Source organism: Zea mays, chromosome 9, assembly GCF_902167145.1.
Source record: "Zea mays cultivar B73 chromosome 9, Zm-B73-REFERENCE-NAM-5.0, whole genome shotgun sequence".
NCBI lineage: Eukaryota > Viridiplantae > Streptophyta > Magnoliopsida > Poales > Poaceae > Zea > Zea mays.
Window position 1 is genome coordinate 65,809,699 of NC_050104.1, and position 26,340 is coordinate 65,836,038.

The window sequence follows — 26,340 nt, forward strand, 5'->3', positions numbered from 1 at the left end:
GGTAATATGGACATTATTCTCATCCGTGTAAATACTATGAGATGAACAGTCGTTGTTGTAAATTTATATTATCATTTTTCAAGAAAATGCATTTAGTATGACATCAAAACTATAATAGTGCAATTCCATATTTATAAAAATGAAGCTTGTTCATACTTGCTCGATCAGAAGAATGCACATCAGAAAATACGACCAAAATAAGGCCAGTCATGCAAACTCAAATGCCAATGAACTTTCTCAACCCATACTTTGTTTTTAGTAAGATCCAAGTGAGCACAATGACACATGGAATTAACCAGCAATCTAGGAGCATCACACTGGTCTAGGATGTGTAATGATAAGCCTTCACAATTGTGTTAATAAAAGACAAGAAAACTTAGTATATAGAAAAAAAGAAAACAAAACTACAATTATGATATACAATTCCCAAATTGATTGTAGTGAAACTACGAAGACTATAGTTCAGTTCTAGTCACAGGTCAGTGCTTCATTGGTAGAGAATGAGGCTCAAAGAAATGCTCATTTTATCTGAGAACCAGACCTGCAGACGGGGACATTGTTCCAAGACCAAGAATTCCAATGTTTTCTCTAGAGGACATTATGTTGTATTTGGGATGCTTTGTTAAGGAAAATTTTCTAGGTGAGCTGACATAGTTAAAAATGGCCAACACTACTTTTTAATCACCCTGGTTAGCTGGTAGCACAGAACAAAAAATCAAATAGTGCAGATAAATTATACTTCAAGATTACTTAGTAAAGGCTGAATAGCATACTAAATAAATTATACTTCAAGGTTACTTAGTAATGGCTGAATAGCAAATGTCACCTGGTCAAGAAAACCATCATCTGGGCACATCGACTAAGGAATATCCTTCAAAGCTTCTAGAGATGTATCTAATCTCATGAGATCAAATAAAATACTAAATAAATTCATGGCCAACAACCAAAAACATTTGCCACTGCACTCACACAAAAAACAGAGTGTCTTAAAGAAGGACAAATATGTATATCATATCCATGAAATTATATTTTTCAATAATCATAACTAATCAGTATTGCCACAACACTTACAAATATACAAAATTAGTAATGACATAACAGAGAGCAGATAAAACTAGATTTGCCTCCAAAACGGCTTCATTTGGAAGATGGACAACATGAAAGTCAGAAAATGCCAGAGTTTGCTAAACCTTCAAAACTGATGCTCACGTCGTTGCAGTTCATGGCGTGGTCAGTAAATGTAAACTTAAAAGCTTTCACTCAGATGAAACTACCAAGAGTTCCTCTGGGCAAAACCACCAGCTACACCTAATGTGGCAGAACCACCCGAATTATTCCAGCTTAAGTGCCCATGTCACGCCTCAGGGGCCGTAACACCCTTAAATCGGAATAACCCGTCAGTCCTTCAGATCTAGTCTGATAGAGCCACTTAACCAGGATCAAATTCCACATTCTCACTCGAAGGTGAGTTACAGAAGAAATACAATAAAACAGGAAACCTCAAATTAAGTACGGAGTTATTACATAAATCGGAGTTTTTTGCGTAGTAAATAAAGTTCACAAAATAAAGTGCAGCGGATAATCGATGTCGTCGGTATCGAGGAATCGGGCAAGGCCTAGCCCACTACTCCTCGTGCTCCTCTCCTGTCGGAGCAACATCCCACTCGACCGTCCAACCCGGTGGCAGGGTGGTAGGCCAAGTCACACCATCAACCATTTCCTGAATGGTACCTGCAAAAATTGTGCCACAAGCAAGGCTGAGTATACTAATACTCATCTAGACTTAACCGGTGTGAGGAGTCTACTCCTCTACCTCTAGACTATGCAGCTGTTTGGCTGAGGGGTTTGGTTTGCCAAAAGCACTAGCTGTTTCTAAAAGCAAATTTTAGCTTTTCAAATTCTATCATCATTAACTTAGCTAGATTTGCTCCTTCTAAGCATTCATGGTAACAATCAATTAGTTCAATCAACAAGTTATCTCATGTAACCACATTTCACTTCTTACTCGATGCAGTACAAGGGATCAAGCAGTCTCATTAGCTGCGAGAAGCAGACGATTCGAATCGAGTTTTAACCTTGCAAGGTAAACCTAAACACACGGCATGTCAGGGTACTCCGACCCCACACATGACAACCGTCCCCATCGATTCCCCGTTCGCGTCCAGGCCTCACCGCCTTGGCATACAATGCTCCACTGACCCTGGCTGCCGCCGTGCAGTAACCGCACTTGTACCCACCATAGCTAGCATGGGAGACCCAGTCTCAGGTCGCATGAGGGATAAAGTCCGCGCCCGGCTTTAATCAGGTACTAGGTTTACCGGTTACCATTTTTCCCGGCATGTGCTTAGTACGTTCAAAAGCTTGACTCAGGTATCCACACATTAATCCTTAATTCCTTTTCTCGTCTCATGGACAAGGCATCCTCCCTGGATCCAAGTCCATAGACCAAGATAGTTCTCGTTATCAAGACGAATACAATCAATTCCTGACCTCGCGCGTGTGCTAGAAAAATCACTCGACTTCTACCGAGATCCTGATTAGCAAGCAACTACTCGACCTAGCATACTAGTATTCATCTCAAAAAGGAATCCTAAGTTCATGCAACTAGAGGTTTCAAGCAACTCCTACACTTAAGTGCACATTGCCATCCTACAGGCATTAAGTGTAGTAAAATAGCATAATTAACAGGTTATGCATAAAACCGGGGCTTGCCTTCAATTGCTGGGACTGCGGGGAGATCCTCAATAGCAGCCTCTGAAGCCTGCTCCTGGTCCTCCTCTTGGACAGGTCCTTGCTCGGGGATGAGCACGTACTCTCCGTCGGCAAGATTACAATCTAATGAATGCAATGCGTAAGATATATGCATGATATGATATGTGCTTTTAGAAATCACAACTTCAAAGGTGTATGATCTTTCTTGAGTTAAACAAGGTTAACTTTACTTATGTAAGACCCTTTAGTGGTATACTTGGTAATTCGGGTTAAACTTAGCTAAGGTAAGTGGTAGATTAAATTTTTGGGGTTCCACTGAATTCCTTTTAAGTCCTAGGGAGAATTGACAAGTTCTCAAGTTAGACTTATTGGGGTGAGGTTTATTTCTTCTTCCCTTTTCTTTTATTCTCTTTAATGTTTTGGAGTAGGTTTGAACTACAAGTTGCTTTTATAAAATTCTAAAAATTCTGCAAAAATTACAGTGGCTGGGTACTGGCGTATGATTCTCTGTCTCAAAATTTGGGGATCAGAAAGTGAATAGTTTTCTCTGGACAAAATTACCAAATTTTAGGGCAGAAGGGGTGCTTTGAACTACAACTATTATTTAACAGTAGGTAATTCTCTAAAACTCATTTTTGCTGGCTTTTAGGTGTTATATCATGACTTGATACAAATTTCTAGTCATTAATACCTTTTAATTATTTTTCTATGGTTTTCCCAAGTTTCTAGCCAAATGGGTGCTTTCTACTACCACTATATTTGAAAACATCAAACAACAGAGTTCTTATTTTTCTTGGTTATTATTTTGTGCAAGAGCAATCATTCTGAAGTTTGGCATCTTTTTGCTTAATGGAAGGGGTGGTATGCATTATTTGAATTAAGTGGCCTTTCTCATAAATCTCTAGCAATAGGTGTGAATTTGCTTCTTTTTCATGGGTTTGCATTTTTCTCTGGTAGTTTATCTCATCATGGACTTAGCTAATTTTTGGTTGCCCATTATCACATTAATAGGGGTTGTTCATGATTTATTTGGAAAATGCCTTATTATCACTTTGTATTTATTTTCCTTACTTAAAAAGTTGGGCTGAGGTGCTCTTTATTTTTGTAGTGGGGCTCTGGGGGTTGTAAGTCCACTGGATTTTTATTATTCATTTTGGTTATAGTTTTGCTACTCTAATAATTGATTTTCAGTCCCAATAATGCTGAATAAAACATTTTAATTTAAAACTGGTCCAAATTAATGGTCTCTGTATTTTTCCTAGGTTCTCTGTTACATAAGCAAACTAGGAAAAATAACTTTACTCATTGTTCATTACTTTCTAATGCCTTTCTGATTTTCTCTAAGTTTTGGGCAAAATAGCTTTAAATGAATAACTACATCATAATTTCTAATGCTGGGGTCCCTACTATTTTTAAACAGTGTCTAAATGAGGTTTCATCATCTACAAATTTTCTTAAGTTCAGCACAGAAGAAAAACTAATTTTCCTTAATTAAACTAGGTTTGGTGGGTTTCTGTTTTTAATTGTAAACTTTAAAATTTAGAACAGAAAGCATAGGGTTTACCATTTTTAAATGATAGTTCATAATATTCATGAGCTAGCAAAATTAGTTTGACAACTTTTTATGAAGAATTGATCAAGTTATGGGTTTTCTAAGTTCTCTGGTCATTTTAAAAAGAATAACAGAATTGGTTTAATGGAAAATCCACTTTGCACTGGGGTCCCTGGCGGGTTTTTAAGTTTTCCTCGCGAATCAGTCCTTAAGCTACTATTCACATGAGTCACTGACGTTACAGAAAACCCCTCGGGTTCTACAAATCCTAACCCGAGGTCCTTCTTCTATCTTAAACAGTAACCGCGGCGGAAGAAAGGGCGGAGGGGCTTACCGGCGGCGAGATTGCTCCGGTGAAGTGGTCGAGGACGTAGGGGAGGTCTTGGGGATCACAACGGTGTGCAGGTCGCCGTCGGAGATGGTCGGAGTCGGTCGGTCCACGCGCGCAGGCGGGGATGCTCGTCGGCGGCGAGGAGTCTGGCCTGGTCACGGCGAGATAGAGCAATTGGATGGGTCAGAGAGGTTCACGGGATGCCAGAGAAGATATGGGTGCAAGGAATTGGTCGGAGACTCACTGGATAGCTCGGTCCACGCGCGGCGGCGGAAGACCGAAGTCCGGTGAGGTCGATCTGGGGCCTCCGGTGAAGTCCGGCCGGGACCGAGGGCTTGGCAAGCTTCACGGGCCACTGGCGGAGCTAGCCGAAGCACTGGCTCGACACAGGGTGGCTGGAGTGGGCTGGCCACGGTGGCCGATGCTCTGGCGGCAATGGCGGGCGGAATTAAGCTCGCCAGAGCTAAGGGAAAGTGGCTGGCCGGTGAGGGTGAGCGCGGGGCGAAGTGGGGCGCGCCTGGGAAGGCTTTATAGGCACGGCGCGGTGCACGGGCGGTCGTGGACCGGCGAGCGCGCGCGGGCGTGCACTGGGAGGCGCGGTGCGCGAACGGGCGTGAATCGGGGGTGTCAGCCACGGTCGAACACGTGTTCCCGTTGCCTCTGCCCATGTTCAAGCGCCGATTGGGTGCAAATCTTCGCGAATTTGGGCAAGATCGCTGTGAAGGATTTGTTCACCTGACCAAGATTTGTCTTTTGTGTATGGACGTCACGCGGTTTTAGGCTAGGGACAGGGAGTTGTAGCGTCACCAAGGTGCCAGTGTCAGAATGCCTGGTCCCGAGGTCAAACTGCGCCAAAACCGTGTCAAATGAATTTGGTTTGAGTTCAAACTTTTCCAGGATGTGTTCAAGGGAATTTGGCACAACTTTGATATTTGGATCTCCTGGCTTTGAGTTTCGAAAAACAGAGAACGCAGATTATCTTTGGGAAGAGGTCTGAAATTCAGAAATTCAGAAATCTGAATTTCTCCAAGGGTTCATAGTTCAAGGGCTGATTTGGGGATTTATTTGAGTTGTTTTGGCTAAGCTTTCTCAACATTTCTTGCTGCTTATTAAACATACTTCAATTTTTATAATTGGCTCAAGTCATAATTTTAAATTTTTCTTACCCTTTTCCTTATTTTCTGGAATTTTGCTCATAGGGCTCACTTAGGGTTTTTATTAGGGTTGCACATTCTTACCCTTTTTAAAAGACTCAATTGTTTGATCATGATACTTTTGAGTATATACTTGGTGAATTCTTTATTACTTAAGTTAATTTGATGCTCATGCTTACTTTGGTTCACATGAAATAATGGTTCTTGGTTTGGCATTTGAGAGAAACCCTAGGTGACACTGGGGTGTCACAACCTTCCCCCCTTAAAGGAATCTCGTCCCGAGATTCGGGCCAGAGTCCTCCCAGGGTGAAGCGAAGGGTGAGACTTATAAGAAATGGGTGAGTGTTGCTATTATTAGGGTAAAACTGCTCTTCGAATGTCATTCTCTTTGCAACTTCAGAAGGAAGTCCTTTTAAGTTTTACTTCACAGTTACTTCATTCTGAATTAAGATCATATTTTTGGAAATTAGATTCGAAGGGCAGGAGGAGGGGTTGGGGGTGATTACGTACCAGCTTCCTTAGGTAGGCAATCGGGGAAGTTGGATCTCAAGAATTCCTCGGTTTCCTAAGTAGCTTCCTCCTCTGAGTTATTACTCCACTGGACCTTGTACATCTTGATCGATTTAGCCCGAGTTGATCTTTCTTTGCAATCCAGAATCTTGGAGGGGTACTCTTGGTACAATAGATCTGGCTCTATCTCCAATTCTGGCTCTGCTATGATCTCGGTCGGCAATCGAACACACTTCTTCAGCTGAGATACATGGAATACACTGTGAATGGCAGACATCTTTGAAGGTAACTTCAGCTTGTATGCCACGGGTCCACATGCTTCTATGATCTCATAAGGTCCGATGTAACGAGGGGCTAGCTTGCCTTTGATCCCAAACCTCTGCACTCCCTTGGTGGGTGATACCTTAAGGTATACAAAACTTCCCACCTCGAACTGGAGAGGTTTCCTTCTTTTATCATGATAGCTCTTCTGCCTGGCCTGAGCAGCTTCTAGATTCTTTCTGATTAGTTTGACCTTCCTTTCGGCTTCAGTCACTAAGTCAGGTCCAAAAACTTCTCTTTCACCAGGTTGAGACCAATTGAGTGGTGTCCTGCACCTTCTTCCATAGAGAGCATCAAAAGGTGCCATCTTTAGGCTGGATTGATAACTATTGTTATAAGCAAACTCTGCCAAGGAGAGGTGCTTATCCCAGTTCTTGCCACAATCGATCGCACAAGCTCTCAGCATATCCTCCAGAATTTGGTTTACCCTTTCCGTCTGACCATCAGTCTGTGGGTGGTAAGCTGAAATCCTGATTAGCTTGGTTCCTAGAGACCCTTGCATATGTTCCCAAAATCTGGCAACAAATTGGGCTCCTCGGTCAGAAACAATGGTCCGAGGTAATCCGTGCAAACACACGATCCGGTCAATATACAATTCTGCATATTTCTGAGCCTTATTAGTGGTGTGCACAGGAAGAAAATGTGCCACTTTCGTCAATCGGTCCACAATAACCCAAATTGAATCATAATGACGAGAGGTGCTGGGTAGACCCACAATGAAATCCATGCTGATGTCATCCCACTTCCACGAAGGTACGGACAGTGGTTGCAAAGCTCCAGCTGACTTCAAGTGGCTTGCCTTTATCCTCTGACAGGTGTCACATTCTGATACATACTGGGCTATCTCCCTCTTCATTCTGGTCCACCAGTACAAAGGCTTCAGATCATGGTACATCTTGGTGCTTCCCGGATGCATAGAGAATTTGGAGAGATGAGCCTCATCCAAAATTTTCCTCTTGAGGTCCTGATCCTTAGGAATCACCAATCTGCTTTTGAACCATAGCACACCTTTCTCAACCTGGCGGAAACAACTATACTTCTCAACCTTCTGATGGAAATTCTTCTTGATAATCTGCACTCCCTTGTCACTGAGCTGGGCCATGATAATCTGGTCTTGCAAAGCTGGCTCAACAGAAATGTGAGACAAAGAACCAGAAGGAATCACTTCAATTTGCATCTTGCTCAACTCATCACACAAGGTGTTAATGCGAGAATCCATCAGAATACAATTGCATTGCAACTTCCGACTCAAGGCATCTGCTACCACATTAGCTTTTCCTGGGTGATAATGTACCTCCAGGTCATAATCCTTTATCAGCTCTAGCCATCTTCTTTGCCTCATGTTGAGATCAGCCTGAGTAAAAATGTACTTAAGGCTCTTATGATCAGTGAAGATGTTGCAGTGGGTTCCCATTAGATAGTGCCTCCACATCTTCAATGCATGAACCACTGCTGCTAACTCGAGGTCATGAGTGGGATAGTTTTGCTCATGAGGCCTGAGTGCTCTTGAGGCATAAGCAATGACTCGGTTGTCTTGCATCAAGACACAACCTAGCCCGGTGCCAGAGGCATCGCAGTATACATCAAAAGGCTTGCTGCTGTCGGGTTGCGCCAATACCGGTGCTGTGGTCAGATGCTGCCTTAATGCATGGAAGGCATCTTCGCACTTCTGACTCCACACAAATTAAACTTGACTTCTTTCTTTAGCAACTCAGTAATAGGCTTCGCAATTCGAGAGAAGTCCGGAATAAATCTTCGGTAATAACCGGCTAATCCCAGAAAACTCCGAATCTGGCGAACAGTTGTTGGTGGCCTCCAGTTCATCACCTCTTGCACTTTATCAGGGTCAACAGCTATTCCAGCCTGAGAGATAGTGACCCAAGAATTTGATTTCCTTTAGCCAAAAATCACACTTGGATAACTTGGCATAAAGGTGGTGCTCTCGCAGACGTTGAAGCACTACATGCAAATGCCCGGCATGTTCTTCTTCGTTCTTTGAGTACACCAAAATGTCATCAATGAAAACCACCACGAACTTGTCCAATTCCGGCATGAAAACAGAATTCATCAGATACATGAAATATGCTGGTGCATTTGTCAGCCCGAATGACATCACCAAGAATTCATATAGCCCATATCTGGTTGAGAATGTCGTCTTCGGAATATCACTTGCTCGTATTTTGATCTGATGGTAGCCAGAGCGAAGGTCTATCTTGGAAAATACCTTGGCCCCGACCAACTGGTCAAAAAGAACATCAATACGAGGCAAAGGATACTTGTTCTTGATAGTTACCGCATTAAGAGGGCGGTAATCTATACACAGCCTCAAGCTTTCATCCTTCTTCTTCACAAATAGTGCTGGACACCCCCAAGGCGAAGTGCTAGGGCGAATAAATCCCTTATCCAGCAACTCTTGCAATTGCTTCTTCAATTCTGCCAACTCGGCGGGTGGCATTCGGTAGGGCCTCTTGGAAATTGGGGTCATTCCCGGTTGCAACTCGATGGCGAATTCAATATCCCGGTCTGGTGGCATTCCTGGAAATCACATGACTGAGAAAGCACTGGCATTCCTGGAAATTCCCGGTCTGGTGGCATACCTCTTGGAAATCAGGGAAGACATCTGCATACTCACAGACCACTGGGATCTTCTTCAGAGGTAACTCCGTCATAGAGAAAGCACATGACTGAGAAGAACCCTGACTAGGCAGAATTAAAGTGAAATTCCCACAGAATGGAGAATTAACTTCCATGGTACGGCTGGCTACATCAAGCACAACTTGGTGCAAGGTCATCCAATTTGCTCCTAGAATAATGTCCACATTTTCCAATCCCAACACAAGAAGAATGGTTTTGACAATGTGGCTTCCCAGTTGAATAGGCACACTTTGGTTTAATTGATTAGTTGAAATTTTACCCCCAGGTGTGACTATCATGAATGACCCTTTTGAGTGAGAGAATGGCAGTTTGCATTTAGCACTGAACTTTTGGCTAATGAAACTATGAGATGCACCAGAATCAAACAGAATTAAAGCAGGTTGATTATAAACTGAAAAGGTACCGGTCATGATAGGAGCTCCTTCAGGTACTTCCTCCAGAGTAGTGAAGTTGAGCTTCCCTTGCCTGACTTGCACCTTCTGCTTTCTTCCCTTGTCTTGATTTGGTGCTGGCATCTGCCTCTGCTGGTTCCTGTGACAATTCTTGGCATAGTGGCCCACATTGCCACAAGTGAAGCACTTGTTCCCATTGCCCTGGCGGAACTGCTGCTGCTGCGGAGGCTGATTGTTCCTTGGGGCGGGAGCTGGGTAGCGATTGGGTGCCTGCTGCTGCTGCTGAGGTGGCCTGATCACCCATCTGCCTGCCTGCTGTTGAAAACCCCTGCTCTGATTGTGAGAAACAATCCGGAACCTCTGAGCCTGAGCGGATGGTGCTGCCATTGGTGCCTTCTTCTTCTTCTCTGCCCGGTGAGCAACAACGCAATCCTCCTGGGAGATGGCCATGTTGACCAACTCATTGAAGCTATCATCCCGGACAGTGTTGAGTCGTTCCCGCAGCTTGGTATTGAGACCCCTGCGGAAGCGATCCCTCTTCTTTTCATCAGAATCGGCATGATACCCTGCATACTGGCATAAGTTGTTGAAGGCTTGCGCATACTGCAGTACCGTGCGGGTTCCTTGATTAAGGGCCAGAAATTCATTCAACTTCCGATCAAGAATGCCAGCTGGGATGTGGTGTCCTCTGAAGGCAGTCTTGAATTCCTCCCAAGATACCTCACGATCAGCGGGGAGCATAGCACGGAAGTGGTCCCACCAAGTCCGAGCAGGGCCACGAAGCTGCTGTGCGGCGAAGCGAGCCTTGGCTTCATCAGGGCAGTCTCCCGTGAGGAGGGGAAACTTGGACTCGACGACGCGAAGCCATACGTCGGCGTCCAACAGATCCTCTGCCTTGGTGAACAAGGGCGGCTGCGTGCTCAGAAACTCCTGGTAAGTTGCCATAGCCGGAGGTCGCTGGTGCTGGCCTCCACCATGCTGCTGAGGGTGGGGCTGGCGCTGCAAGAGCTATCGCAGAATCTCATTCTGCTGGGCCATCAGCTCCTGCACTGTGGGAGCTGGAGGAGGTGGCGAGGGAACCTGCTCGTTCTGCCCGCGACGCTGCCTAGCTGCCATCTGAAAACAGAGATTGCCGCCATTGTTATCCCAACTCACAGTTTCGAACGACGAGATATCATCTCATATGGAAGGAAAAATGCCATAATCATAATATTAGGTTCAAAATGAAGATAACATGGTGACAAATATCCCACAGATTTCAAAAGTTTACAGGGTTACATCAATCAGGGGAAAGTACCATAAGCCTAGTCCAAAATGTGATTTTTCTAAGCTCGCATAGGTTTCTATCCGCCTAAAAGTGTCAAAGTGACTACTTAACCCTGAGTTGTGGAAGCGACACTGGATACGGGTGAAGGAGGCATCGCGGAGGTAGTCCCATTGGCACCAGGGGCTGGTCCTAGCTCCTTGGGAGCCTCTTCTCCCTCGCTTCCGGCTTCATTGGCCTCCATCTCCAGGTGGTGCATGTCCAAGTGGTCGTTCGCTTCTTCGAGTTCCCTCTGCACATCGTGAAGCTGGTTCTCCAAGACATCAATAGTGTTGTCTCGGATCTCCACTTGCTGCTCCAGGGTGGCAATGCGCTGGCTCATCCTCTCCACCTGCAGATCCTTCTCCACCAACTCTGTGGATAGGTCGACCACAAAATCATCCTGACTATCGAGAGTGAGCTTGGCAGTTTGAGCGGTGTTAGCAAGAAGTGCCATAGCATCGCTCTGAAGGGCCTGAAGGCGGTACAGCGCACTCATGCACTGAACAGTGACCCTCCCAACCAAGTCAGGATACATCGCCCACACATCCTTTACATGGCTCACGCGGTTACACCACATGGGATCATCCTTCTTCTCAGCAGGGAAGAGTCCCAAGGGGTGCATCACCATCTCCAGGGGATGGTAGCCACAAAAAGTCGTCAGAGTCTTCATGGCTGCTGCCTCAACGGTGTCGTCCGTCCTGAGTCCAATCGTCTCAGAATCAAGAGAACGCCAACCCGGCTGAAGAGGATGAGCCTCCAAAGTCAGCCAGACCCGACAACGAAGTACCCGATGCTCCTCATACAACTGCACCGTGTACAAAGGGGGCGTAGGGTAACCGGCGGAGTTAAGCACTTCCCACAATATGGAAGGAAAGCCATCGCGAGAAAGGAAGTCAGAACTGAAACGAGAGTCTCCTCCACTGGCGGGGGTGGGTGAATTCATCTGCGGAAGGGAATCAAAGATAAAGATTATGGTGGAAGGAAAAAGAAAAAGAGAGCCCAGATGGTTTTAAAGAAAGGGGGTTAGCTCAAAATTTTAATTCCTCTTTATGTTTTATAATGCATGCATGCTGGAAGAAACGTTGCCTCTCAAAAGAAAATAGGGTGCTTTTTAGGGCATCCTTAAAAATATAAGTACTGGCCCACGAGGCCTAATTAATTAGCCACCTATTTCTCCCTCTATGCCTAAGGCCTTTCGTCCTAGGTCTAGCGGTCTAGTCCTGACGATCCATAGCAGTTTCTAGGCAAGTTTTAGATTTTGAAAATTGGTATTCATGGTTTATTGTCCTCATCTGTGGTGGAATTTGCTCCGATACCAGCTGTGGCAGAACCACCCGAATTATTCCAGCTTAAGTGCCCATGTCACGCCTCAGGGGCCGTAACACCCTTAAATCGGAATAACCCGTCAGTCCTTCAGATCTAGTCTGATAGAGCCACTTAACCAGGATCAAATTCCACATTCTCACTCGAAGGTGAGTCACAGAAGAAATACAATAAAACAGGAAACCTCAAATTAAGTACGGAGTTATTACATAAATCGGAGTTTTTTGCGTAGTAAATAAAGTTCACAAAATAAAGTGCAGCGGATAATCGATGTCGTCGGTATCGAGGAATCGGGCAAGGCTTAGCCCACTACTCCTCGTGCTCCTCTCCTGCCGGAGCAACATCCCACTCGACCGTCCAACCCGGTGGCAGGGTGGTAGGCCAAGTCACACCATCAACCATTTCCTGAATGGTACCTGCAAAAATTGTGCCACAAGCAAGGCTGAGTATACTAATACTCAGCTAGACTTAACCGGTGTGAGGAGTCTACTCCTCTACCTCTAGACTATGCAGCTGTTTGGCTGAGGGGTTTGGTTTGACAAAAGCACTAGCTGTTTCTAAAAGCAAATTTTAGCTTTTCAAATTCTATCATCATTAACTTAGCTAGATTTTCTCCTTCTAAGCATTCATGGTAACAATCAATTAGTTCAATCAACAAGTTATTTCATGTAACCACATTTCACTTCTTACTCGATGCAGTACAAGGGATCAAGCAGTCTCATTAGCTGCGAGAAGCAGACGATTCGAATCGAGTTTTAACCTTGCAAGGTAAACCTAAACACACGACATGTCAGGGTACTCCGTGTTGGATTACGGGGAGGCTACACTAGTGCAAAACAAAATTTTCAACCCCATAATACCAAGAACTACTGCGGTTATAGGTCATGGAGTTACCACTAGACGCGCAGAGCAGCGGAAGACGTCTCGATGTAGACGAACGCGTCGAGCAGTGCCGTGCAGTCGTCGGCGTCCTTCACGTCCTCGCACGGTTCGTCCCAGTGCTCCAAATGCAGCACCTCCGAGGTATCCACACGTACAGGGAGGAAGCGCCGCGTACCGAACTGCTAGGTTCGCGACGGCGGCTTGGCGAGGGCGAGAGGCGAGCGGCGACTGCTGGTTTGCAGGTGGCGAATTAGGTTATCTCTTAACCGCGCCCCCGCCCCTCATTATATAGGCGTTATGGTGGGCTTCTGACGCCGAGGCCCATCATTAACCCTAAAGCCCAGTCTAATCTCGGATCTAATCTGAATTAGGCTTCCTTCCCCTTAAGTGTGTGACCCTATAGGTTCACATACAAATAGACATAGCCCGAGTACTCTTACTTGGCCCAATAATTGATAGCGGCCTCTAGCAAGACATGTCAACTCCTATGTGCACGTAAAGATCATATCAGACGAACCATTGCGACATTACGTACATGCTGTTCCCTTTGTCTCACGATATTTGGTCTGGCTCTAAGCTGACCTCTCTTTCTCGATACTGTGAATTAGAATCCTTTCAATGGTTAACTCTTAACCCTAGCACGGCCATGCATTTCTTGATCCAATCACTCGAGGGGCCCAGAGATATCTCTCTCACAAAGAGAGGGACAAATTCCATCTTGACTGACCATGCCTCACAGCATGCTTCCTGACAAACCCAAAACTACCTTTATAACTACCCAGTTACGAGATAGCATTTGATAGTCCCTAAGTAAGTCAATTCACATCTTGAGAACATGCGACAATCTCAGGTCTAAGGATACAGTATTCATGTTGCAAGAAGAGAACTATATTACAATATCTCACGTTGGGTCGGTCCAGCCTCATGTCATACATGCGCCCACATTATTAGTTTAACATCTCCATGTTCATGACTTGTGAAATGTAGTCATCAACTAATACATGTGCTAGTCATCGACTCTGACTAGGGACATCATTTAGAATAACCATATAAGTAAAGAATCTCACAAACAATTCACATAATTGCTAATCAATACAAGGTGCCTTCCATGGATATTCAATTAAGCAATATATATATCATGGATACAAAGAAATATGCTCATCTCTATGATTATCTCTAGGGCATATTTCTAACAGTCTCCCACTTGCACTAGAGTTAATCTAGAAGATATCTAATACCCATAGATCTCACGTGTGCCTCATGCTTAGGTTGTGGAAGAGGTTTTTTCAAAGGATCAGCAACATTCAAATCCGTATGTATTTTGCATATCTTTATCTCACCCCGCCTAATGAATTCCCGTATGAGGTGAAACTTCCGCAGTACGTGTTTGTTTTTCTGGTGGTTCCTTGGCTCCTTAGCTTGCGCAATAGCCCCATTGTTGTCACAGTAGAGGTTCAATGGGCTAGATGCATTAGGAAACACACCAAGCTCGATGAGGAACTTTCTTATCCAAACACCTTCCTTCACAGATTCAGAAGCTGCAATGTACTCGGCTTCTGTTGTAGAATCAGTCACAGTCTCCTGTTTGGAACTCTTCCAACTAACAGCACCACCATTTATTGTGAACACAAAACCTGATTGCGATTTTAACTCGTCTGGGTCAGTTTGGAAGCTAGCATCGGTGTAACCAGTTACAACGAGCTCCTCCTTACCCCCATATACCAGGAACATATCTTTAGTCCTTCTTAAGTACTTAAGAATGCCTTTTACCGCTGTCCAGTGATCCTCACCTGGATCAGCCTGGTACCTACTCGTAGCACTTATAGCGTATGAAACATCTGGGCGTGTACTTATCATGGCATACATGATTGATCCAATCGCTGAGGCGTATGGTACCTTACTCATGCGCTCCCGCTCATTAGCCGTCGCAGGACATTGCATCTGGCTAAGGTGTTTACCATGTGACATAGGTATGAAACCTTTCTTGGACTGTTCCATGTTGAACCGTTTCAAAACCTTGTCAATGCACGTATCTTGACTTAATCCTATAAGCCTCTTCGACCTATCTCTATAGATCCTTATGCCCAAAATATATGCTGCTTCCCCTAAGTCCTTCATAGAAAAACTCTTTTTCAGTGAAGCCTTGACGGACTCCAGCATAGGAATGTCATTCCCAATCAATAATATGTCATCCACATACAAGATCAGAAATACAACAGCGCTCCCACTTTACTTCTTGTAAACACAAGCTTCTTCTTCATTCTGATGAAAACCAAGCCCTTTGATCACTTCATCAAAACGAATGTTCGAACTCCGAGATGCTTGCTTCAACCCATAAATGGATTTCTGAAGTTTGCATATCTTTCCAGCATTGATCGGATCGACAAAACCCTCGGGTTGTATCATATACACGTCCTCATCTAGGTTTCCATTAAGGAAAGCTGTTTTGACATCCATCTGCCAAATCTCATAATCGAAATATGCGGCAATAGCTAGAATGATCCGAATAGATTTAAGCATCGCTACTGGCGAGAATGTCTCGTCATAGTCAACTCCTTGAACTTGTCGAAAACCCTTTGCAACAAGTCGAGCCTTATAGATGTGAACATTTCCATCCATGTCTTTCTTCTTCTTATAGATCCATTTACATTCTATAGGTCTAACACCATCAGGCGGGTCAACCAAGTTCCAAACTTGATTTTCTCCCATGGAATCTATCTCGGATCTCATGGCGACATGCCATTTCTCGGAATCTGGGTCCATCATCGCTTCTGAATATGTTGCAGGTTCGTCGTTGTCTAACAACAACACTTCCCCATTGCCCAACAATAGCACTTCTCCTCGTGCCTCGCGAAGCCTTGCTGACCTTCGTGGTTGTGGTGGTGATTCTCTTGCCATAGATGTCTCAACTTGTTCTGCTACATTAGCATCACTTGTTGAATCTTGTCCCACTGGCTCATCCTGAACTTCTTCAAGATACACCTTTTGTTTACTTTTCTCTCTTTTGAGAAACTCTTTCTCTAAGAACACACCGTTCCAGGCGACAAACACTTTTCCCTCTGACAGGTGGTAAAAGTAATATCCTAAAGTTTCCTTTGGATATCCCACGAACATGCACTTGTCCGATTTTGGAGTGAGTTTATCCGACTGTAGTCGCTTGACGTAAACCTCACAACCCCAAATCTTCAGAAAAGTCAAACTGGGAGTCTTCCCAGTCCACATCTCATATGGTGTCTTAACTACGGACTTAGACGGTACCCTATTTAGTGTGAAAGCTGCTGTTTCTAGAGCGTATCCCCAAAACGACAAAGGTAGGTCCGACTGGCTCATCATTGATCGAACCATATCCAATAAAGTCCGATTACGTCGCTCAGACACGCCATTCCTCTGAGGCATTCCAGGCGGCGTAAGCTGTGGAACAATTCCACAACTCTTTAGATGATTGGTAAACTCATGACTCAAATATTCACCACCACGATCTGATCGCAGTGCTTTAATTTTCTTGCCACGCTGATTTTCTACTTCATTCTGAAACTCTTTGAACTTTTCTAAGGATTCAGACTTGTGTTTCATTAAGTAGACATACCCATATCTACTAAAATCATCAGTGAAGGTTATGAAGTATTGGAATCCTCCCCTAGCTGTCGTACTCATTGGTCCGCACACATCAGTATGTATGAGTTCCAATAAATCTAATGTCCTCTCCGGTAAACCCGTGAAAGGCGCCTTGGTCATCTTACCAAGTAAGCAAGCTTCACATGTCTCATATGATTCAAAATCAAACGAAGTTAAAAGCCCATCAGAATGAAGCTTCTTCATGCGATTCTCACTTATATGACCCAAACGACAGTGCCACATGTAGGTAGGACTTAAATCATTAGGCCGAGGCCTTTTAGCACTAATATTACAGATAGGTGCATCATCAAGATTTAAAATGAATAACCCATTCATAATGGATGCAAAAGCCACAAACATGCCATTCTTAGAGATCACACAACCATTGTTTTCACTCGCAAATGAATAACCATCCTTCATCAAACATGAAGGAGACATAATGTTTCGACTCATACTAGGAACTAGATAACAATTATTTAACTCCAAAATAAATCCTGATGGGAGGTGGAGTTGCATCGTCCCGACGGTCAATGCAGCAACTCTTGCATTATTGCCTACCCGGAAATCAACTTCTCCTCTTTTCACGCTTCTACTTCTTATCATTCCCTGCATCGAATTGCAAATATGGGCAACCGATCCGGTATCAAATACCCAAGAATTAATATAAGAATCAGCAAGAAAAATTTCTGTAATGTGAATAGCAAGTGTACCTGCTGCGGCTGTACCCTTACCGCCGCGACCCTTAATAGAGGCCAAGTACTGCTTGCAATTCCTTTTCCAGTGACCAAGTTCTTTGCAATAAAAGCACTCTGCATCTGCAGCTGGTCTAGCCTTGGGCTTTTGATTTGGCTTGGATACTGTATCCTTTGCCTTGCCCTTCTTCTTTTGAGTTTTACCCTTCTTCTTAAAGTTGGGTTTGTTTTGGACCGCCATCACATGGCCGCTGCTGCCAGCGCTTTTCTTTATGTCCCCCGCTACAGTTTTCAGCATGCCACATAGTTCATTGAGGCCCCTCTCCGCCCCATGCATATGGTAGTTCGTGATGAAGTTTCCATAGCTGGGCGGAAGAGATGCCAAAATGAAATCAGTGGCCAACTCTTGGCTTATTGGGAAGCCTAGCTTCTCCAACCTCTGACTGTAACCAACCATTTTGATTACGTGTGGCCCAACTGCTGCGCCTTCTGCTAGCTTGCATTCCAGAAAGGCTTTGGACACATTGAACCTTTCAGTCCTAGCCTGAGTCTGGAACATATCCTTGAGCGCCACGATCATATCGTGCACCTCATGGTTTGTCTCAAACTGCATCTGCAGCTCAGGCTCCATGCAAGCAAGCATTAGGCAACTCACTTCAAGATTAGTATCCATTGCTTTCTTGTAAGCGGTTTTAGCTGCAGCAGTTGCATTTTCACCAGGATCCTCTGGTAGTGGGGTGTCTAGAACGTCTTCCTTTTTTCAGCCCTGAGAACAATTCTCAGGTTACGGATCCAATCCGTATAGTTTGTTCCATTTAACTTATCCTTTTCAAGAATTGATCGCAAAGTAAACGTTGGTGTGCTAGGTGCCATTTATCTACAACAAAATAATGCAAAATACTAAGACAAAAATATCCATGACAGAGTAAATCATATTAAACATTTAATAGTCTACTCCCACTAAAATCAATATCCCTCTATTGATACTTAGTGATTCAGAACCCACAACTAACAAGTCTACTAGTGAGCTTTAGCATCACCGCTAGAAGACAAGGTAGATCGGTAAGCAACTCCTTGCTAATCATATCATATATATGACTCCTGTTGTTGGGTGACATCTCTATGTCTCGGCTCCCAACCTTATGCCTCAAAGTCCTTAACCATTAAGCTGACTTTGTTTAAGTTAACCAACCCTTTCTGCAGTTCGTATCCGATACAAACCTATCTAGTCAAGGAAAACTGGTGGCACCCTAATTTCATAGACCCACCACCAATTGTACAAGACTTATGATAGTGCAAGGTTTGAAGAGGCATTAAAGCTTAAACATTTATGAGGGATCGTCCTACTTATAACATCGCACGCAAGGACATATATGCAATATAAACAAGTAGAACAATAAGAATGGCATTCACACAACAGTTGTGATTCGGTATGGCTTGCTGTCACATGGTGATCCCCATCTCCAATAATCTGTCCATCACGATGATCTCCATCTCCATGATGTAGGTATGCCATCCTCCAGGTGATGAGTCCTTCAAGACCTATCTAACGTATGCTGGTAAACAAATTACATATACGCTTTGGATCATCACATGTTGACACGCAGGTCATTACATTAAATTTGGACAATACATGTGGCTCCAGCCGTATTGCCCTGGTCACGACACGCAGGTCATGAATAATTTATTAACATGCATCATATACACAATAGCCATACCGATCACAAGATGTCCTGCAAAAACAGGTTAGACAAACACGTTTCTATACGTTCGCCACTTCAGCAGAGAAGGACGAACTGATCTCTCTAGTCATATCCGATGTAATCTACTTCAACCCTTTACTACCAATTGATCTAATCAAACCGTGCATCAAGTAGATCCATCTCATGAACCTAGATCCAGACCTAAAACTACGCAGAACCTGGCTCTGATACCACTGTTGGATTACGGGGAGGCTACACTAGCGCAAAACAAAATTTTCAACCCCATAATACCAAGAACTACTGCGGTTATAGGTCATGGAGTTACCACTAGACGCGCAGAGCAGCGGAAGACGTCTCGATGTAGACGAACGCGTCGAGCAGTGCCGTGCAGTCGTCGGCGTCCTTTACGTCCTCGCACGGTTCGTCCCAGTGCTCCAAATGCAGCACCTCCGAGGTATCCACACGTACAGGGAGGAAGCGCCGCGTACCGAACTGCTAGGTTCGCGACGGCGGCTTGGCGAGGGTGAGAGGCGAGCGGCGGCTGCTGGTTTCCAGGTGGCGAATTAGGTTATCTCTTAATCGCGCCCCCGTCCCTCATTATATAGGCGTTATGGTGGGCTTCTGACGTCGAGGCCCATCATTAACCCTAAAGCCCAGTCTAATCTCGGATCTAATCCGAATTAGGCTTCCTTCCCCTTAAGTGTGTGACCCTATAGGTTCACGTACAAATAGACATAGCCCGAGTACTCTTACTTGGCCCAATAATTGACAGCGGCCTCTAGCAAGACATGTCAACTCCTATGTGCACGTAAAGATCATATCAGACGAACCATTGCGACATTACGTACATGCTGTTCCCTTTGTCTCACGATATTTGGTCTGGCTCTAAGCTGACCTCTCTTTCTCGATACTGTGAACTGGAATCCTTTCAATGGTTAACTCTTAACCCTAGCACGGCCATGCATTTCTTGATCCAATCACTCGAGGGGCCCAGAGATATCTCTCTCACAAAGAGAGGGACAAATTCCATCTTGACTGACCATGCCTCACAGCATGCTTCCTGACAAACCCAAAACTACCTTTATAACTACCCAGTTACGAGATAGCGTTTGATAGTCCCTAAGTAATTCAATTCACATCTTGAGAACATGCGACAATCTCAGGTCTAAGGATACAGTATTCATGTTGCAAGAAGAGAACTATATTACAATATCTCACGTTGGGTCGGTCCAGCCTCATGTCATACATGCGCCCACATTATTAGTTTAACATCTCCATGTTCATGACTTGTGAAATGTAGTCATCAACTAATACATGTGCTAGTCATCGACTCTGACTAGGGACATCATTTAGAATAACCATATAAGTAAAGAATCTCACAAACAATTCACATAATTGCTAATCAATACAAGGTGCCTTCCATGGATATTCAATTAAGCAATATATATATCATGGATACAAAGAAATATGCTCATCTCTATGATTATCTCTAGGGCATATTTCTAACACTCCGACCCCACACATGACAACCGTCCCCATCGATTCCCCGTTCGCGTCCAGGCCTCACCGCCTTGGCATACAATGCTCCACTGACCCCGGCTGCCGCCGTGCAGTGACCGCACTTGTACCCACCATAGCTAGCATGGGAGACCCAGTCTCAGGTCGCATGAGGGATAAAGTCTGCGCCCGGCTTCAATCAGGTACTAGGTTTACCGGTTACCATTTTTCCCGGCATGTGCTTAGTACGTTCAAAAGCTTGACTCAGGTATCCACACATTAATCCTTAATTCCTTTTCCCGTCTCATGGACAAGGCATCCTCCCTGGATCCAAGTCCATAGACCAACATAGATCCCGTTATCAAGATGAATACAATCAATTCCTGACCTCGCGCGAGTGCTAGAAAAATCACTCGACTTCTACCGAGATCCTGATTAGCAAGCAGCTACTCGACCTAGCATACTAGTATTCATCTCAAAAAGGAATCCTAAGTTCATGCAACTAGAGGTTTCAAGCAACTCCTACACTTAAGTGCACATTGCAATCCTACAGGCATTAAGTGTAGTAAAATAGCATAATTAACAGGTTATGCATAAAACCGGGGCTTGCCTTCAATTGCTGGGGCTGCGGGGAGATCCTCAATAGCAGCCTCTGAAGCCTGCTCCTGGTCCTCCTCTTGGACAGGTCCTTGCTCGGGGATGAGCACGTACTCTCCGTCGGCAAGATTACAATCTAATGAATGCAATGCGTAAGATATATGCATGATATGATATGTGCTTTTAGAAATCACAACTTTAAAGGTGTATGATCTTTCTTGAGTTAAACAAGGTTAACTTTACTTATGTAAGACCCTTTAGTGGTATACTTGGTAATTCAGGTTAAACTTAGCTAAGGTAAGTGGTAGATTAAATTTTTGGGGTTCCACTGAATTCCTTTTAAGTCCTAGGGAGAATTGATAAGTTCTCAAGTTAGACTTATTGGGGTGAGGTTTATTTCTTCTTCCCTTTTCTTTTATTCTCTTTAATGTTTTGGAGTAGGTTTGAACTACAAGTTGCTTTTATAAAATTCTAAAAATTCTGCAAAAATTACATTGGCTGGGTACTGGTGTATGATTCTCTGTCTCAAAATTTGGGGATCCGAAAGTGAATAGTTTTCGCTGGACAAAATTACCAAATTTTAGGGCAGAAGGGGTGCTTTGAACTACAACTATTATTTAACAGTGGGTAATTCTCTAAAACTCATTTTTTCTGGCTTTTATGTGTTATAACATGACTTGATACAAATTTCTAGTCATTAATACTTTTAATTATTTTTCTATGGTTTTCCCAAGTTTCTAGCCAAATGGGTGCTTTCTACTACCACTATATTTGAAAAACATCAAACAACAGAGTTCTTATTTTTCTTGGTTATTATTTTGTGCAAGAGCAATCATTCTGAAGTTTGGCATCTTTTTGCTTAATGGAAGGGGTGGTATGCATTATTTGAATTAAGTGGCCTTTCTCATAAATCTCTAGCAATAGGTGTGAATTTGCTTCTTTTTCATGGGTTTGCATTTTTCTCTGGTAGTTTATCTCATCATGAACTTAGCTAATTTTTGGTTGCCCATTATCACATTAATAGGGGTTGTTCATGATTTATTTGGAAAATGCCTTATTATCACTTTGTATTTATTTTCCTTACTTAAAAAGTTGGGCTGAGGTGCTCTTTATTTTTGTAGTGGGGCTCTGGGGGTTGTAAGTCCACTGGATTTTTATTATTCATTTTGGTTATAGTTTTGCTACTCTAATAATTGATTTTCAGTCCCAATAAGGCTGAATAAAACATTTTAATTTAAAACTGGTCCAAATTAATGGTCTCTGTATTTTTCCTAGATTCTCTGTTACATAAGCAAACTAGGAAAAATAATTTTACTCACTGTTCATTACTTTCTAATGCCTTTCTGATTTTCTCTAAGTTTTGGGCAAAATAGCTTTAAATGAATAACTACATCATAATTTCTAATGTTGGGGTCCCTACTATTTTTAAACAGTGTCTAAATGAGGTTTCATCATCTACAAATTTTCTTAAGTTCAGCACAGAAGAAAAACTAATTTTCCTTAATTAAACTAGGTTTGGTGGATTTCTGTTTTTAATTGTAAACTTTAAAATTTAGAACAACAAGCATAGGGTTTACCATTTTTAAATGATAGTTCATAATATTCAGGAGCTAGCAAAATTAGTTTGACAACTTTTTATGAAGAATTCATCAAGTTATGGGTTTTCTAAGTTCTCTGGTCATTTTAAAAAGAATAACAGAATTGGTTTAATGGAAAATCCACTTTGCACTGGGGTCCTTGACGGGTTTTTAAGTTTTCCTCGCGAATCAGTCCTTAAGCTACTATTCACATGAGTCACTGACGTTACAGAAAACCCCTCGGGTTCTACAAATCCTAACCCGAGGTCCTTCTTCTATCTTAAACAGTAACCGCAGCGGAAGAAAGGGCGGAGGGGCTTACCGGCGGCGAGATTGCTCCGGTGAAGTGGTCGAGGACGTAGGGGAGGTCTCGGGGATCACAACGGTGTGCGGGTCGCCGTCGGAGATGGCCGTAGTCGGTCGGTCCACGCGAGCAGGCGGGGATGCTCGTCGGTGGCGAGGAGTCCGGCCTGGTCACGGCGAGATAGAGCAATTGGATGGGTCAGAGAGGTTCACGGGATGCCAGAGAAGATATGGGTGCAAGAAATTGGTCGGAGACTCACTGGATAGCTCGGTCCACGCGCGGCGGCGGAAGACCGAAGTCCGATGAGGTCGATCTCGGGCCTCCGGTGAAGTCCGGCTGGGTCCGAGGGCTTGGCAAGCTTCACGGGCCACTGGCGGAGCTAGCCGAAGCACTAGCTCGACACGAGGGTGGCTGGAGTGGGCTGGCCACGGTGGCCGAAGCTCTAGCGGCAATGGCGGGCGGAATTAAGCTTGCCAGAGCTAAGGGAAAGTGGCTGGCCGGTGAGGGTGAGCGCGGGGCGAAGTGGGCCGCGCCTGGGAAGGCTTTATAGGCACGGCGCGGTGCACGGGCGGTCGTGGACCGGCGAGCGCGCGCGGGCGTGCACTGGGAGGCGCGGTGCGCGAACGGGCGTGAACCGGGGGTGTCAGCCACGGTCGAACACTTGTTCCCGTTGCCTCTGCCCATGTTCAAGCGCCGATTGGGTGCAAATCTTCGCGAATTTGGGCAAGATCACTGTGAAGGATTTGTTCACCTGACCAAGCTTTGTCTTTTGTGTATGGACGTCGCGCGGTTTTAGGCTAGGGACAGGGAGTTGTAGCGTCACCAAGGTGCCAGTGTCAGAATGCCTGGTCCCGAGGTCAAACTGCGCCAAAACCGTGTCAAATGAATTTGGTTTGAGTTCAAACTTTTCCAGGATGTGTTCAAGGGAATTTGGCACAACTTTGATATTTGGATCTCCTGGCTTTGAGTTTCGAAAAATAGAGAACGCAGATGATCTTTGGGAAGAGGTCTGAAATTCAGAAATTCAGAAATCTGAATTTCTCCAAGGGTTCATAGTTCAAGGGCTGATTTGGGGATTTATTTGAGTTATTTTGGCTAAGCTTTCTCAACATTTCTTGCTGCTTATTAAACATACTTCAATTTTTATAGTTGGCTCAAGTCATAATTTTAAATTTTTCTTACCCTTTTCCTTATTTTCTGGAATTTTGCTCATAGGGCTCACTTAGGGTTTTATTAGGGTTGCACATTCTTACCCTTTTTAAAAGACTTAATTGTTTGATCATGAAACTTTTGAGTATATACTTGGTGAATTCTTTATTACTTAAGTTAATTTGATGCTCATGCTTACTTTGGTTCACATGAAATAATGGTTCTTGGTTTGGCATTTGAGAGAAACCCTAGGTGACACTGGGGTGTCACACCTAAAACTACAACCTATAACTATAAGTAAATCAACATCTCTTCTTGCTTGCTTTTGGCCGGCTCTTGGACGAGCTTGCAAAAAGGTAGATAAACAAACCAACAAACGAGATGACAGACACAAGTGACAAGTATTTCACCACAAGGCTCTACACATGGATAACATTTGTTTGTTAGTGTATAGCTCAAATCAATGTTGTAATCTACCTTACCAGATTATTTAGATGTACTAGGATAATTGGAGTATATCATGACAAATAAGTAAATGCATGAACAGCTAGTGTTGTGTACTAAGGTGAATTACTAAATACCACAGCTATCACCAAGTCAGGCTTACAAAGTTGTCTGTGCGTACCAACTAATTATGTATTGGTGCCATTCACGGCCATACGATAATAATGTAACCAAAAAATAACACATTACTTCTAATGGGCTAATGAAAACGGAGTTAAGATCAACACATACCCTAAGCCTGCTGTTGTTGAACCTCTGTAGTTTGAACTAAACAAACGAATACAACAAGCATCTAACAGCTATAAAAACTCAGTTTATGTACCATCAAGAAAATAGATCATAATGTCCTACAAAACCAGAAATCAATGGGACTTCGATTATACTTAACGATTTACTGAATTGCAGTCAAATGTAGCATGGATTAAATAGAAAGCAAGTGAAACAATGGTGGTACAAACAATGGCGGTACAGTGGGTGGGGTTATGGAGGCGAGGGGGTGGAAGGACAACAGGAAGATTTGGGGGAATGGCCAAGGTTTACCACATCGATTCAAAGAACGAGGATGGAGTGGAGCGATTCCTTTGCGGCTTGGGGGAAGACGACACTGCAGTGCATGAAGATCTACTGCGTCGTTGCTTCTCCAGGATGGGGAAACAAACCTCGTCGACGCCGGTGGAGTAGATCTGTGACCTCCACTCACCAGGGTCCATAGATCGACGATGGTCGCTGCCGAGGCTTGTAGGGGAAGTATAGGAGTCTTTAGAACAACTCCTTTCGTGTGGGGGAGCACTCGGTGCCATTGGCAGAGGAGCGGTAGTGTCCCCCTTGTCCTAGGGTGAGAGAGAAGACAACGCGATCGACGTGGAGGAGGAAGGGGGATGCGTTGTGCGGGAAGGGGGCGAACTGTAGCCCTAGAAACGCTACAGTAATAGGGGAGAGGGAAGAGCTAGAGCACCCGTTGAAGAGAGTCTAATAAAAATATTGTATCATAATCATATTTTATTATTTTGATTATAGGGGTAATCGTATCAAACTAATAAAATATATTAGAACTAATCTGTGTTCTAATATTAAATGTTACTAACAACACATATTACTTATTGCCACATCCTAGTTAAGTAATACATTCCACTAGCAACGCATATTTAGTGTTGTCACACCCTACTTAAACATCGGATGGTGCTTGCAACACATACTAAATGTTGCCACCACTCTAATAACTTAACGGATGATGCTTGCAACGCATATTGAACGTTGCTCACTAATTTCTTACAACACATAAAACCATGTGTTGTTGCGGATGTGTTACTATAGGGGGTTTGTGTTGTTGTGTGTGGGTGTTGTTATTAATATTGATCACTTATTTAATTGGGTTGGTATCTACTTACACTTAGTAACTGCTAATAAAATTTTGACCAACTTTAAAAGCAATGCTCAACTTTAACCATCTCCTTTGGTAAGCCTGTAACACCCTAAAAAAATAAACCATTTTTATAATCTAAATATGGTATGTCCTACGGATGATCGGAGGCCATAGATGTATTGATCTCATCAAGATGATTCC

General features: G+C 43.8%; 1 long non-coding RNA gene across 1 annotated transcript; it reads right to left on the reverse strand.

Moving 5' to 3' along the window:
• Nucleotides 1-722: 722 nt before the first annotated feature.
• LOC109942179 (uncharacterized) lies at nucleotides 723-25,667 on the reverse strand. Its single transcript, XR_002264786.2, has 2 exons — nucleotides 24,545-25,667; nucleotides 723-1,308 (listed from the first exon to the last, which is right to left on the reverse strand). It is a non-coding gene; the product is annotated as an uncharacterized lncRNA (long non-coding RNA).
• Between the last annotated feature and the right edge of the window lie 673 nt (nucleotides 25,668-26,340).